General features: G+C 44.7%; 1 long non-coding RNA gene across 1 annotated transcript; it reads left to right on the forward strand.

Annotated features, from left to right (window-relative positions):
• The first annotated feature begins 485 nt into the window (after positions 1–485).
• LOC138853371 (uncharacterized) lies at positions 486–1,287 on the forward strand. Its single transcript, XR_011392561.1, has 2 exons — positions 486–876; positions 926–1,287. It is a non-coding gene; the product is annotated as an uncharacterized lncRNA (long non-coding RNA).
• Positions 1,288–13,590: the final 12,303 nt, after the last annotated feature.

Consider the following 13,590-nt stretch of genomic DNA (forward strand, 5'->3'; position numbering starts at 1 on the left):
CCTAACAACGCGTGAGAGTGTTGCAGGTCAACAGTGACCTGTAACAGCACCTAACAACGCGTGAGAGTGTTGCAGGTCAACAGTGACCTGTAACAGCACCTAACAACGCGTGAGAGTGTTGCAGGTCAACAGTGACCTGTAACAGCACCTAACAACGCGTGAGAGTGTTGCAGGTCAACAGTGACAGGTCAACAGTGACCTGTAACAGCATCCTAACAACGCGTGAGCGTGAGTGTTGCAGGTCAACAGTGACCTGTAACAGCACCTAGCAACGCGTGAGAGTGTTGCAGGTCAACAGTGACCTGTAACAGCACCTAACAACGCGTGAGAGTGTTGCAGGTCAACAGTGACCTGTAACAGCACCTAACAACGCGTGAGAGTGTTGCAGGTCAACAGTGACCTGTAACAGCACCTAACAACGCGTGAGAGTGTTGCAGGTCAACAGTGACCTGTAACAGCACCTAACAACGCGTGAGAGTGTTGCAGGTCAACAGTGACCTGTAACAGCACCTAACAACGCGTGAGAGTGTTGCAGGTCAACAGTGACCTGTAACAGCACCTAACAACGCGTGAGAGTGTTGCAGGTCAACAGTGACCTATAACAGCACCTAACAACGCGTGAGAGTGTTGCAGGTCAACAGTGACCTGTAACAGCACCTAACAACGCGTGAGAGTGTTGCAGGTCAACAGTAACCTGTAACAGCACCTAACAACGCGTGAGAGTGTTGCAGGTCAACAGTGACCTGTAACAGCACCTAACAACGCGTGAGAGTTGCAGGTCAACAGTGACCTGTAACAGCACCTAACAACGCGTGAGAGTGTTGCAGGTCAACAGTGACCTGTAACAGCACCTAACAACGGGTGAGAGTGTTGCAGGTCAACAGTGACCTGTAACAGCACCTAACAACGCGTGAGAGTGTTGCAGGTCAACAGTGACCTGTAACAGCACCTAACAACGCGTGAGTGTTGCAGGTCAACAGTGACCTGTAACAGCACCTAACAACGCGTGAGAGTGTTGCAGGTCAACAGTGACCTGTAACAGCACCTAACAACGGGTGAGAGTGTTGCAGGTCAACAGTGACCTGTAACAGCACCTAACAACGCGTGAGAGTGTTGCAGGTCAACAGTGACCTGTAACAGCACCTAACAACGCGTGAGAGTGTTGCAGGTCAACAGTGACCTGTAACAGCACCTAACAACGGGTGAGAGTGTTGCAGGTCAACAGTGACCTGTAACAGCACCTAACAACGCGAGAGAGTGTTGCAGGTCAACAGTGACCTGTAACAGCACCTAACAACGGGTGAGTGTGTTGCAGGTCAACAGTGACCTGTAACAGCACCTAACAACGCTTGAGAGTGTTGCAGGTCAACAGTGACCTGTAACAGCACCTAACAACGCGTGAGAGTGTTGCAGGTCAACAGTGACCTGTAACAGCACCTAACAACGGGTGAGAGTGTTGCAGGTCAACAGTGACCTGTAACAGCACCTAACAACGCGTGAGAGTGTTGCAGGTCAACAGTGACCTGTAACAGCACCTAACAACGGGTGAGAGTGTTGCAGGTCAACAGTGACCTGTAACAGCACCTAACAACGCGTGAGAGTGTTGCAGGTCAACAGTGACCTGTAACAGCACCTAACAACGGGTGAGTGTTGCAGGTCAACAGTGACCTGTAACAGCACCTAACAACGGGTGAGTGTTGCAGGTCAACAGTGACCTGTAACAGCACCTAACAACGCGTGAGAGTGTTACAGGTCAACAGTGACCTGTAACAGCACCTAACAACGGGTGAGAGTGTTACAGGTCAACAGTGACCTGTAACAGCACCTAACAACGCGTGAGAGTGTTGCAGGTCAACAGTGACCTGTAACAGCACCTAACAACGCGTGAGAGTGTTACAGGTCAACAGTGACCTGTAACAGCACCTAACAACGGGTGAGAGTGTTACAGGTCAACAGTGACCTGTAACAGCACCTAACAACGCGTGAGAGTGTTACAGGTCAACAGTGACCTGTAACAGCACCTAACAACTGGTGAGAGTGTTACAGGTCAACAGTGACCTGTAACAGCACCTAACAACTGGTGAGTGTTGCAGGTCAACAGTGACCTGTAACAGCACCTAACAACGGGTGAGTGTTGCAGGTCAACAGTGACCTGTAACAGCACCTAACAACGGGTGAGTGTTGCAGGTCAACAGTGACCTGTAACAGCACCTAACAACGGGTGAGTGTTGCAGGTCAACAGTGACCTGTAACAGCACCTAACAACGGGTGAGTGTTGCAGGTCAACAGTGACCTGTAACAGCACCTAACAACGCGTGAGAGTGTTGCAGGTCAACAGTGACCTGTAACAGCACCTAACAACGCGTGAGAGTGTTGCAGGTCAACAGTGACCTGTAACAGCACCTAACAACGGGTGAGTGTTGCAGGTCAACAGTGACCTGTAACAGCACCTAACAACGCGTGAGAGTGTTACAGGTCAACAGTGACCTGTAACAGCACCTAACAACGCGTGAGAGTGTTGCAGGTCAACAGTGACCTGTAACAGCACCTAACAACGCGTGAGAGTGTTGCAGGTCAACAGTGACCTGTAACAGCACCTAACAACGGGTATCTTATTTAATATCGTCTCAAAAATACAAATGTTTCATAAATTAATTATGTATAATTTTTTCATTTTATTTTTAATATTTAACTTGTAAGATTTTGTTAAAAAATAAAAGAAATAAAATTTGTTGAAATATTTTTATCTCTCAAAATTTAGGGCTTTGTCGATGCTGGTGAACGGCTTTTGATCCAAGGAAATGAAGCCACGGTACCGTTGACACGAAGAACTGTAACTTGTGAAGTCTTAATTCTGTTCCTTAACTGGCTCATGCTACGTCAGGTGTTGACATGTTTATGTACTCTGTTAAACTTCTTTATTCTTATACAATAAAAGCTGTCTGAAGCTTGACCACCTACTGTAGTTACTACAAAATTGTGTTCCCTTCCACTAGTACCATACTGGTTCTGGTTCCTAACTTTGACAAACTTGGCAGCAAGATGTTCGAGACACAGCTGGTGAGAAATTTTATAAGTGTGATTAACTGTCTCTCTCTCTCTGTTTATTAAAGCAGAATACCGTGAAGAACAACAATATTCTATATAACATTGTATAAAAGGTAGACAGGGTTCTGAGAGCTTCAGTATATAACACTGTGCCTGTCTGTAGAGGAACTTGAGCCTGACGTTCACAGGAGATGCAGAAATGATGGGTTCCCCATTACACTGGACATTAAAAGCATTTAAGGTGTTTAAGAAACTCCAGGTGTTTAAGAAACACCAGGTGTTTAAGAAGCACCAGGTGTTTAAGAAACACCAGGTGTTTAAGAAATACCAGGTGTTCAAGAAACACCATGTGTTTAAGAAACACCAGGTGTTTAAGAAACACCATGTGTTTAAGAAACACCAGGTGTTTAAGAAACACCAAGTGTTTAAGAAACACCAGGTGTTCAAGAAACACCAGGTGTTTAAGAAACAACGCTTCTTATACCACCAGTATCTAATGGGTATAATTATAACTATAATTTTTAAAGGGATGGGCCCACAGCTCCAGCTGTGGGGCAGGAAACACTTGTCCACTTTCCTGACAAACCTTACCTAATATTGTTGTTCCCCATATAGAACAATCAGTGACTGAGCTGCAAGATGAGGGAGAGGAGCATCAGTGAAGCCCAGCAGGCCAGTACTAGGTTTCAGTGGAGCACAGCAGGCCAGTGCTAGGTTTCAGTGGAACACAGTAGGCCAGTGCTAGGTTTCAGTGGAACACAGCAGGCCAGTGCTAGGTTTCAGTGGAACACAGCAGGCCAGTGCTAGGTTTCAGTGGAACACAGCAGGCCAGTGCTAGGTGTCAGTGGAACACAGCAGGCCAGTGCTAGGTTTCAGTGGAACACAGTAGGCCAGTGCTAGGTTTCAGTGGAACACAGCAGGCCAGTGCTAGGTTTCAGTGGAACACAGCAGGCCAATGCTAGGTTTCAGTGGAACACAGCAGGCCAGTGCTAGGTTTCAGTGGAACACAGCAGGCCAGTGCTAGGTTTCAGTGGAACACAGCAGGCCAGTGCTAGGTTTCAGTGGAACACAGCAGGCCAGTGCTAGGTGTCAGTGGAACACAGCAGGCCAGTGCTAGGTTTCAGTGGAACACAGTAGGCCAGTGCTAGGTTTCAGTGGAACACAGCAGGCCAGTGCTAGGTTTCAGTGGAACACAGCAGGCCAGTGCTAGGTTTCAGTGGAACACAGCAGGCCAGTGCTAGGTGTCAGTGGAACACAGCAGGCCAGTGCTAGGTTTCAGTGGAACACAGTAGGCCAGTGCTAGGTTTCAGTGGAACACAGCAGGCCAGTGCTAGGTTTCAGTGGAACACAGCAGGCCAGTGCTAGGTTTCAGTGGAACACAGCAGGCCAGTGCTAGGTTTCAGTGGAACACAGCAGGCCAGTGCTAGGTTTCAGTGGAACACAGCAGGCCAGTGCTAGGTTTCGGTGGAGCACAGCAGGCCAGTGCTAGGTTTCAGTGGAACACAGCAGGCCAGTGCTAGGTTTCAGTGGAACACAGTAGGCCAGTGCTAGGTTTCAGTGGAACACAGCAGGCCAGTGCTAGGTTTCAGTGGAACACAGCAGGCCAGTGCTAGGTTTCAGTGGAACACAGCAGGCCAGTGCTAGGTGTCAGTGGAACACAGCAGGCCAGTGCTAGGTTTCAGTGGAACACAGCAGGCCAGTGCTAGGGTTCAGTGGAACACAGCAGGCCAGTGTTAGGGTTCAGTGGAGCACAGCAGGCCCGTGCTAGGTTTCACTGGAGCACAGCAGGCCAGTACTAGGTTTCAGTGGAGCACAGCAGGCCAGTGCTAGGGTCCAGTGGAGCACAGCAGGCCAGTGCTAGGTTTCATTGGAGCACAGCAGGCCAGTGCTAGGTTTCAGTGGAGCACAGCAGGCCAGTGCTAGGGTTCAGTGGAGCACAGCAGGGCAGTGCTAGGTTTCAGTGGAACGCAGCAGGCCAGTGCTAGGTTTCAGTGGAGCACAGCAGGCCAGTGCTAGGTTTCAGTTGAACGCAGCAGGTCAGTGCTAGGTTTCAGTTGAACGCAGCAGGTCAGTGCTAGGTTTCATTGGAACACAGCAGGCCAATGCCAGGTTTCAGCAGAGCACCACAGGTCAGTGCTAGGTTTCAGTGGAGCACAGTAGGCCAGTGCTAGGGTTCAGTGGAGCACAGTAGGCCAGTGCTAGGTTTCAGTGGAGCACAGTAGGCCAGTGCTAGGTTTCAGTGGAGCACAGTAGGCCAGTGCTAGGTTTCAGTGGAGCACAGTAGGCCAGTGCTAGGTTTCAGTGGAGCACAGTAGGCCAGTGCTAGGTTTCAGTGGAGCACAGTAGGCCAGTGCTAGGTTTCAGTGGAACACAGTAGGCCAGTGCTAGGTTTCAGTGGAACACAGTAGGCCAGTGCTAGGTTTCAGTTCTCCGTTGAAGAAATAGATTGCAGCTTCTCAGCTTTCAAAGGAATTAAAACTTATTCCAAATATTTTTTTGACAAGAAAAATTGCAAAACTTAGTCTTAATTTATTCATTGAGAAGCAGCGTTGCAAAATCTTCAGAGAAAATGAGAACATGAGAAAGTTACTGATAATTTTGCTATTGAGGAGAGAACTTCACTGAATTGTATTGAAAATGGTAATTCACATAATTTTAAGTTTGTATCTTAGTTGGTAAACGAACAAATGTAAACAAATATTCAATAACATTCATATTTCAACTTTTATCAAAAATCTGAAGTATCAGTCAAAAAGCTCAACAGTATCATTTGCTTACCCTAGCATTTTTTTTTTCTGGGCGCACCTCTGGTGCTGCTGCTGCTGCCACAGCAAACTTTAGAACGACTCTCACCACGTCCCAGGAACATCAGCCTCTGTGATGTTGAGGATGTCGTAGGGATGGCTTGAGCAAGATAGTATGTCTTGATACCTCGTGGTGTCTGGTGTTTTCAGCTGAACCAGCATCACCAGGTACGTCACTACCACACTGATCAACTCCATCCACGTCACTCCTCCCATCCTGTCAGTACCAAAGATTTAATTTTTGCCACCGAAGTGGCTAGTTTATTATGCACCCCATATCCATCCTGTGGAGGGTAGCGCAAGAGCATATGGATACACATAAGACCTTGGAACTAGGCCTCGAAAGGGTTAACAGGAGTACATTTATATCTACAGTTCACTTATATGTTACAAACAAATTTAGGTAATTTGCTTAATATATCTGGTATCTTATTTTCATTAATAAGATAATTTGACATGTCACATAAGTTATTACACTATCTATCTCTATATTCCTCAATAACCGGACAATTAAGCACATAGTGTTCAAGATAGTGACTACAGGGCTGGTCATGTTCTTCGCATTTCGTTTCATACCATTTGTGTGTCTGCCAAACGGCCAGAAATACTTGTAACTAATCTTAAGCCTGGCCACTACAACATCAGTCACTGTTCACATTGCAAGTTACTCCATAAACGTAATTATCAACGTTCATGTTATCATAGTGGGTTATAGATCTACTCAGACTTCTAACTGCATTCCTCTAACACTGTTCCATTATTTACTTCTCTCCTAATATTATTCCTAATGCTAGACACAGATATACTAAAGTTATATTCTACATTCTCCTTCTAGGTACTTTTCTCGGCTAATGTATCAGTTTTGCCATGGAGTAATCCACTGTGTGATGGAATCCATAGCAATTGTACATTAATTCCATTTACCCCAGATTTTTGCTGACCAGTGATGTGTAGCTGTGTATGACTCAGAGGCTCTAGTGCTATTTTTCATACATAAATAAAAATATTTAAATTTGCTCGTCTGATCCCCAAACTTAATATGACAACTAATTATACAACTCAAGAATCCTCTTGGTATTTCATGAAAATCCATAATAGTATATTAAGGCATTTAAGTATATTCCAGGTATACTCCAGGTATATCAAGAGGCGCACATATCTCCAATGAGCGTGTTGTTAGTCATTATGTGAGTCAAAAGCCTTCAGTGATGACATAGAATCAGTAATAATTATGGAGTGAAGCTGTGTGCCATAAGTTAGGTTTAGCGCCATTAGGATGACAGACAATTCAGTTTGCAATGTAGACGCCCAGTTTTTACTTTTTATGCCTAACTCAGCAAAGCTGCTATCGTTCTTAACTAGGGAGGTGACAACAAGAGCAGATGCAGCCCTGCCAGTTGACTCCTGCTTATATCCATCAGTGTATATAAGTTGTGATAAGTTATTACTACTAGTTAGACGAGAAATTTCTTCCTGAGCAGTTGGTTTTACAAGTGACTGAAGGAAGGTATTACTAGTGATGAGCTTCCTGGGAGACTTGTAGGTATGTGATATTAAATGAACAACACATCTTCCATGGAGGAGTGAAATGCTCTTGTTGTGTACTGTGATACAGTTCATGAAAGTTATAGAACCAAGTGATTGTCTCTGACATAATTCTCTCACTCTCTCTCTTTAATTATTAAGAGAATAATTATTTAAAAAAATCACAAATAATAATACCAATAAACTTTATGGGACAATTAATGTTTGTTGATACATCCAGGATACAAGAAACTTTCGTATACTCAAAAAAAAAAAAAAGAAAAAAAAAAAAACATTAATTATACAAAAAATAATCATTCAGCTTTTTCAAAAAAAGTATTTGTCCCAAAAATATTAATCGTACCAAGAAAAATACTTTCTTGAGAATGCTAAACGATTTTTTTTTAGTTAGAATCAATGTTTTTGAGCACAATGTTTATCGTATCCTGGAAGTTTTTGGTGTTTGCATTGAGTATTTTTATATTGTTTGTAAGACTTTATCCTGGTCTCTTTGCTGACCAGTGACATGAAGCTGTGTATGACTCCCAGAGGCTCCAGTGCAACTCAAGAATCCTTTTTGTATTTCTTGAAAATTTATAATGGTATACTAAGGCATTTAGGTATATTCCAGGTATACTCCAGGTATATCAAGAGGTGCAGATATCCCAGTGTATGTAAAACTGAGGAATTATTTTATCTCCATTTTCAGTCGTCAGTCAACACGGACGAGACCCCTGGCACCGTCACTAGTCTAGTGGATCTTGAATTGAACTTCTGATCCAAGGAGCTGAACCTCCTCTCCTCTTCCTAAGCCTGAACCTAATTGCCTTCCATTTCCAGGCATTATATAAACCATATGTGTTTGTTGTTCTTCCTTGAATACAACAACAACAACAACAACAACAACAACAATACGAGAGGTGTTCGACCTACCTGCCGAGGCCCCACACAGCAACGTTGAGAGGTCTGGCCTCCAGACGGGAGAGGACGTCGTTCAGCGCCTGCCCACAACTATTCTCCTTGTAGTCAAACTGCCTCCTTGAAGCACATTTTTCTTCGAGGCCACTTTTCCCTTCGTGGCCAGACTTGTCTTCGTGGCCAGATTTGTCTTCGTGGTCACACTTGTCTTCATGGCCACACTTGTCTTTGTGGCCATATTTGTCTTCGTGGTCACACTTGTCCTTGTGGTCACACTTGTCTTCGTGGCCACACTTGTCTTTGTGGCCACACTTATCTTCGTGGTCATACTTGTCTTCGTGGTAACACTTGTCTTTGTGGTCACACTTATCTTCGTGGCCACACTTGTCTTTGTGGCCACACTTGTCTTTGTGGCCACACTTATCTTCGTGGTCATACTTGTCTTCGTGGTCACACTTGTCTTTGTGGTCACACTTATCTTCGTGGCCACACTTGTCTTTGTGGCCACACTTGTCTTTGTGGCCACACTTGTCTTTGTGGCCACACTTATCTTCGTGGCCACACTTGTCTTTGTGGCCACACTTATCTTCGTGGTCACACTTGTCTTTGTGGTCACACTTGTCTTTGTGGCCACACTTGTCTTTGTGGCCACACTTGTCTTCGTGGCCACACTTGTCTTCGTGGCCACACTTGTCTTTGTGGCCACACTTGTCTTCATGCTCACACTTGTCTTCGGGGCCACACTTGTCTTTGTGGCCACACTTGTCTTCGTGGCCACACTTGTCTTTGTGGCCACACTTGTCTTCATGCTCACACTTGTCTTCGTGGTGACACTCATTTTCGTGGCCACACTTGTCTTTGTGGCCACACTTGTCTTCGTGGCCACACTTGTCTTCGTGGCCACACTTGTCTTCGTGGCCACACTTGTCTTCGTGGCCACACTTGTCTTCGTGGGTACACTTGTCTTCGTGGGTACACTTGTCTTCGTGGGTACACTTGTCTTCGTGGGTACACTTGTCTTCGTGGGTACACTTGTCTTCGTGGGTACACTCGTCTTCGTGTCCACACCTCTCTTCGTTGCCACATCCGTCTTTGTGGCCACATTTGCTTTCTTGGCCATATGTGTCCTGGAGGCCACAGTGGAAGGAGAGCAGGTCAGGAGAGGTGGCTATAGCTTCCCTCAGCGCTGCTTCCACACCCTGGTGCTGCGAGGAGGGAACATCAACCATCAGACTGATAAATATCAACACGGGTCCCTTGTTTCAGTTCGCATTTCCAGTTTTTTTCTTTAGGTATTATTGTATTTATTGGCGTTGTGGTATGATATAATTGGTTGATTGTTTGTTAATGGACAAAATGTTTTAATTCACCACACTTCGTAAATTGAAATACATATTTGCTTCAAATAGTATGTAAGAAATCTAATAAGATTCTAGATCAGGTTAGATCTCATCATCATCCATTCGGACAACTTATTGCTCACCATAACTTAATTAACTCCAACTCTATTCTACCCGAGCAACTTACCGCTGACCACAACTTATCTCCGGCGAAACTGATGAATAGAGACCTGATAAATAATTCCGTCAGCGGCACAGCCAGGATCACCACAAACCTGAAGCAGTTAGGATCAGGTAACTGTACCAACACGAACAAGCCCGACATCATCTGCGACACCAACATCGACAGCCGTAAGTGCAGCACGTAGGAAAACACCTGCAAGGATACACCAAGTGAAGATCATACCTAACTTTGAATATTGTAGGTTCATTCATACTAAAAACTTAATCTTTGGAGAAAACTATATAAGCGTCAGAATTAAAAGAAATCGTTGAAAGGAAATGTCTATCACAGTTCAACAAAGCTGTGTAACAAAGCTATTGTTCATGACCGTTCAAAGGGGGCGCCTTGATGTTAAAAAATTCTTGATTCAAGGAGTCTGAGCTACTCTCCCCTTTCTTAAACCCACCTACCTACCTCCAATCCCCTAGCGATGTGTGACCCTTACGAATTTAATGAGTACACATGAATATAGTAATAATTATATTTCAAGACATGTCTCTTCCGAGAAAAAATATTTTATATTTGGATGCACTGACTCGACAAGCATTATTTTAATAGGCTGGCTGCAGCAGCCTGTTCAAATACAGCTTGTGCTGTATTTGAACATTCTGTTCAGTGTTAACTTTTTTCTATTTTAGAAGGTTGTTCACAGGAGCGGATCTACTATGAAACTAATGAAGCTTAAACTTCAGGGCCCCTAATCCCGGAGGGGCCCCAGAAACGACTTTAGTCCACATTGCTTAAAAATTTTGGGTCTGTTGTATGAGAAGAGGTTGCGAAGGAGCTCCATAACAGCTCAAGCTTCAGGGTCCCCAAAACTGTAGATCCGCCACTGGTTACACGATAAACAGAAAATTAGAGATTTATGATACACTGTATTTACTGGTGTTACTAAGAGTGAGCTTTTGTAAGTGGTAGCCACTGACCTGGTTATGTTGCTGGACGAGGCTGGTGATGGTGAGCCAGGAGGCTGCCACGACCTCCACCTCAACTACCTTCCATGTTACTACTCCACGTATGTATCCTTGAATCTTCTCCAGTGACATATGCAACGTATCGATAAAGGCACACATGTACTTATCCAAAACATAAGGTACGAAGTGGCACAGGAAAGTAGGAACTGCGAAATACGGAATAGACTGACTTGGGAAGGGAAACACGATGAAAGCGATAATTGTTGAAGTTAGAGCATAAAGAAAGGTAAATATCATGCAACAATGAGCATGGTTGTTAGAATGAACTGTTAGTCCAGCCTCTTGAATGTTTTGCATATAGTCGGCCATTTTTTGAGCATTGGACAACACCACGCCAGAAATCAGTAAGAAGAAAATGCTTCCAAAAATGACAGGTGCGATCACGATTATGAATCCCAATGTGATTAAGTCACAGACATACAGAAACACTAGGTTACTCAGAGCCAGCGAGCACGACACTAAATAGAGAACAACAGCTGGTATAATTTTAAGCTTACAAATAGTATAAGATCCATCGTGGAACTGGGTGAGGTGAAGGCCCATAACGCTAGCACAGAAGAATGTTAACCAGTGAGCGACCTCCATAGGCACGCTGGCAGAGTTGCTGTTCCTGGTACAGTCATGATCACTGTTCAACTTTAAGACCTCGCCGGCTAGTCTTCGCAGCTCAATGAAGCTCGCTGATTTTCTAATCATTTTGCATTTTTTCTTCTTTATGCTTTCTTTCTGTCCAACATCATGTATTCTTATATTTATTCTCACCATTTTGTATTTTACTTAATTATTGTTTTTAAAGGTTCTTCAGTACGTTTCTCTTTCACGATGCTTGTAATGGCTGTTATAATTTTCAAGATTTGCTTCCTGACAAGGGAAAGTGTGAATGAGTGGAGTATCATCTAAGTTAGAGGTGCTGTTACACTCTCCAGCAGCTGTACAACACTAACACCACAGCTGCAGGGGCTGCTGATGCTCACTTCACTAGGTAAACACATTAGCATGCAAGGTCACATCACTCAGGTGTCAAACTCTAACAGATTAGATAATGCTTCTCCAAGTTTTTTTTTTTTTTTTTTTACCAGCAAAACTATACTTTACGTTTAACATGTGACTGTTTATTAACTCTCCAACATGACACATGCATTTCGGTCGCTGAGCGATCCGGGAAAGGTATCCCCACATTCCATAAGCCCAGCCTCCTCTACTTCAGTGCACACAAACTCATACGCAAAGCGAAGAGGCGGGGCCAGGAGCTATGAGTCAACCACCGCAACCCCTTATAGGGGAGTACACTAACACATATACACATCCACATAGCAAAGTAACCCAAAACAACCAACACTCTGTATCCACAGCCTCCCCCCCCCCTCACCACAAACGCCACCTTCACAGCAACCCCCCATAGTATCTTGCCAGGTCTCCCACTCCCCCAACCCTAACATACCCCCCAAACCACAGCATTAGAAAAGAAGTTGAAGGTTTGGTACACCAGTTCTGACAGAATAACAAAGTGGCATGAAAGATTCAAGATGTCCCCAGACATCATAGAAGTCACAGATACGAAACTCACAGTAATAACAGACGCAATCTTTCCATCTAGATACCAGATCCTGAGGAAAGATACAGGAAGCAGAGAGGAAGGAGGAGTTGCACTGCTCATCAAAAACCGGTGGGGATTTGAGGAAATGGAAGGAATGGACATAATGGGCGAAAGGGAGTACACTGTAGGAACAATTCAGTCTGGGGGTCCTAAGGTGGTGATTGCAGTGTTGTATAACCCGCCACAGAACAGCAAGAGGTGAAGAGAGTAATGTGACGAGAGTATTATTATAATCTTGAGGGAGCGCTAAACCCAGAGGGATTATACAGCGCCTGTAGGGAAGGAGGGTAAATGGAAGGTATTCAGACAATATGACGAGAGCAGCAGAGCAGTGGTGCACATACTAGCTTACATGGCCAGAAAGGCTCATGTGGGTAGGGCAAGGTTACTAATTGTGGATGATTTCAATCACAAGGAGATTGGCTGGGAAAAACCTGGAGCCACATGGGGGTCCTGAGACGTGGAGAGCCAAGATGATGGAGGTGGTACTGGAAAACCTCATGTATCAACACGCTAAGGACACTACCAGTATGACTGGACCTCGTATGCACCAGGACATCACATCTGAGAGACCCCTCGGAGCTAGTGATCACATGGTCCTGAGCTTCGAATACATAGTAGAGTTACAGTTGGAGAGTGTAGCAGGAGTAGGATGGAATAAGCAAAACTACAAAAAGGGGGACTACACAAGCATGAGAAATTTCCTGCAAGAGGTTCAGTGGGTAAGAGAATTGGTGGAAAAATCAGCAAACGAAATGATGGACTGTGACAACAAAATGTAAAGAGGCAGTGAAGAGGTTCATTCCCAAGGGCAACAGAAATAATGGGAAGACCAGAACAAGCCTTCTTTTCATCCAAAGGTGTAGACAGGCAAAAACTAAGAACACTACAGAATTGAAAAAGTATAGAAGACAAAGGACCTAGGAAAATAAAGAGAACAGTTGAAGAGCCAGAAACGAATATGAACAGATAAGGAGGAAGAGCCAGTGGCAATACGAAAACGACATGGCATCGAAAGCCAAGTCTGACCCGAAGCTGTTGTTTAGCCACATCAGGAGGAAAACACCAGTGAAGGATCAGGTAATCAGACTGGGGAAGGAGCTCACAAGAAACGACTGAGAAGTATGTGAGGAGCTCAAAATGAAATTTAAAGAAGTATTTG

This window comes from Cherax quadricarinatus, chromosome 29, assembly GCF_038502225.1.
Source record: "Cherax quadricarinatus isolate ZL_2023a chromosome 29, ASM3850222v1, whole genome shotgun sequence".
In the NCBI taxonomy this organism is placed as follows: Eukaryota; Metazoa; Arthropoda; class Malacostraca; order Decapoda; family Parastacidae; genus Cherax; species Cherax quadricarinatus.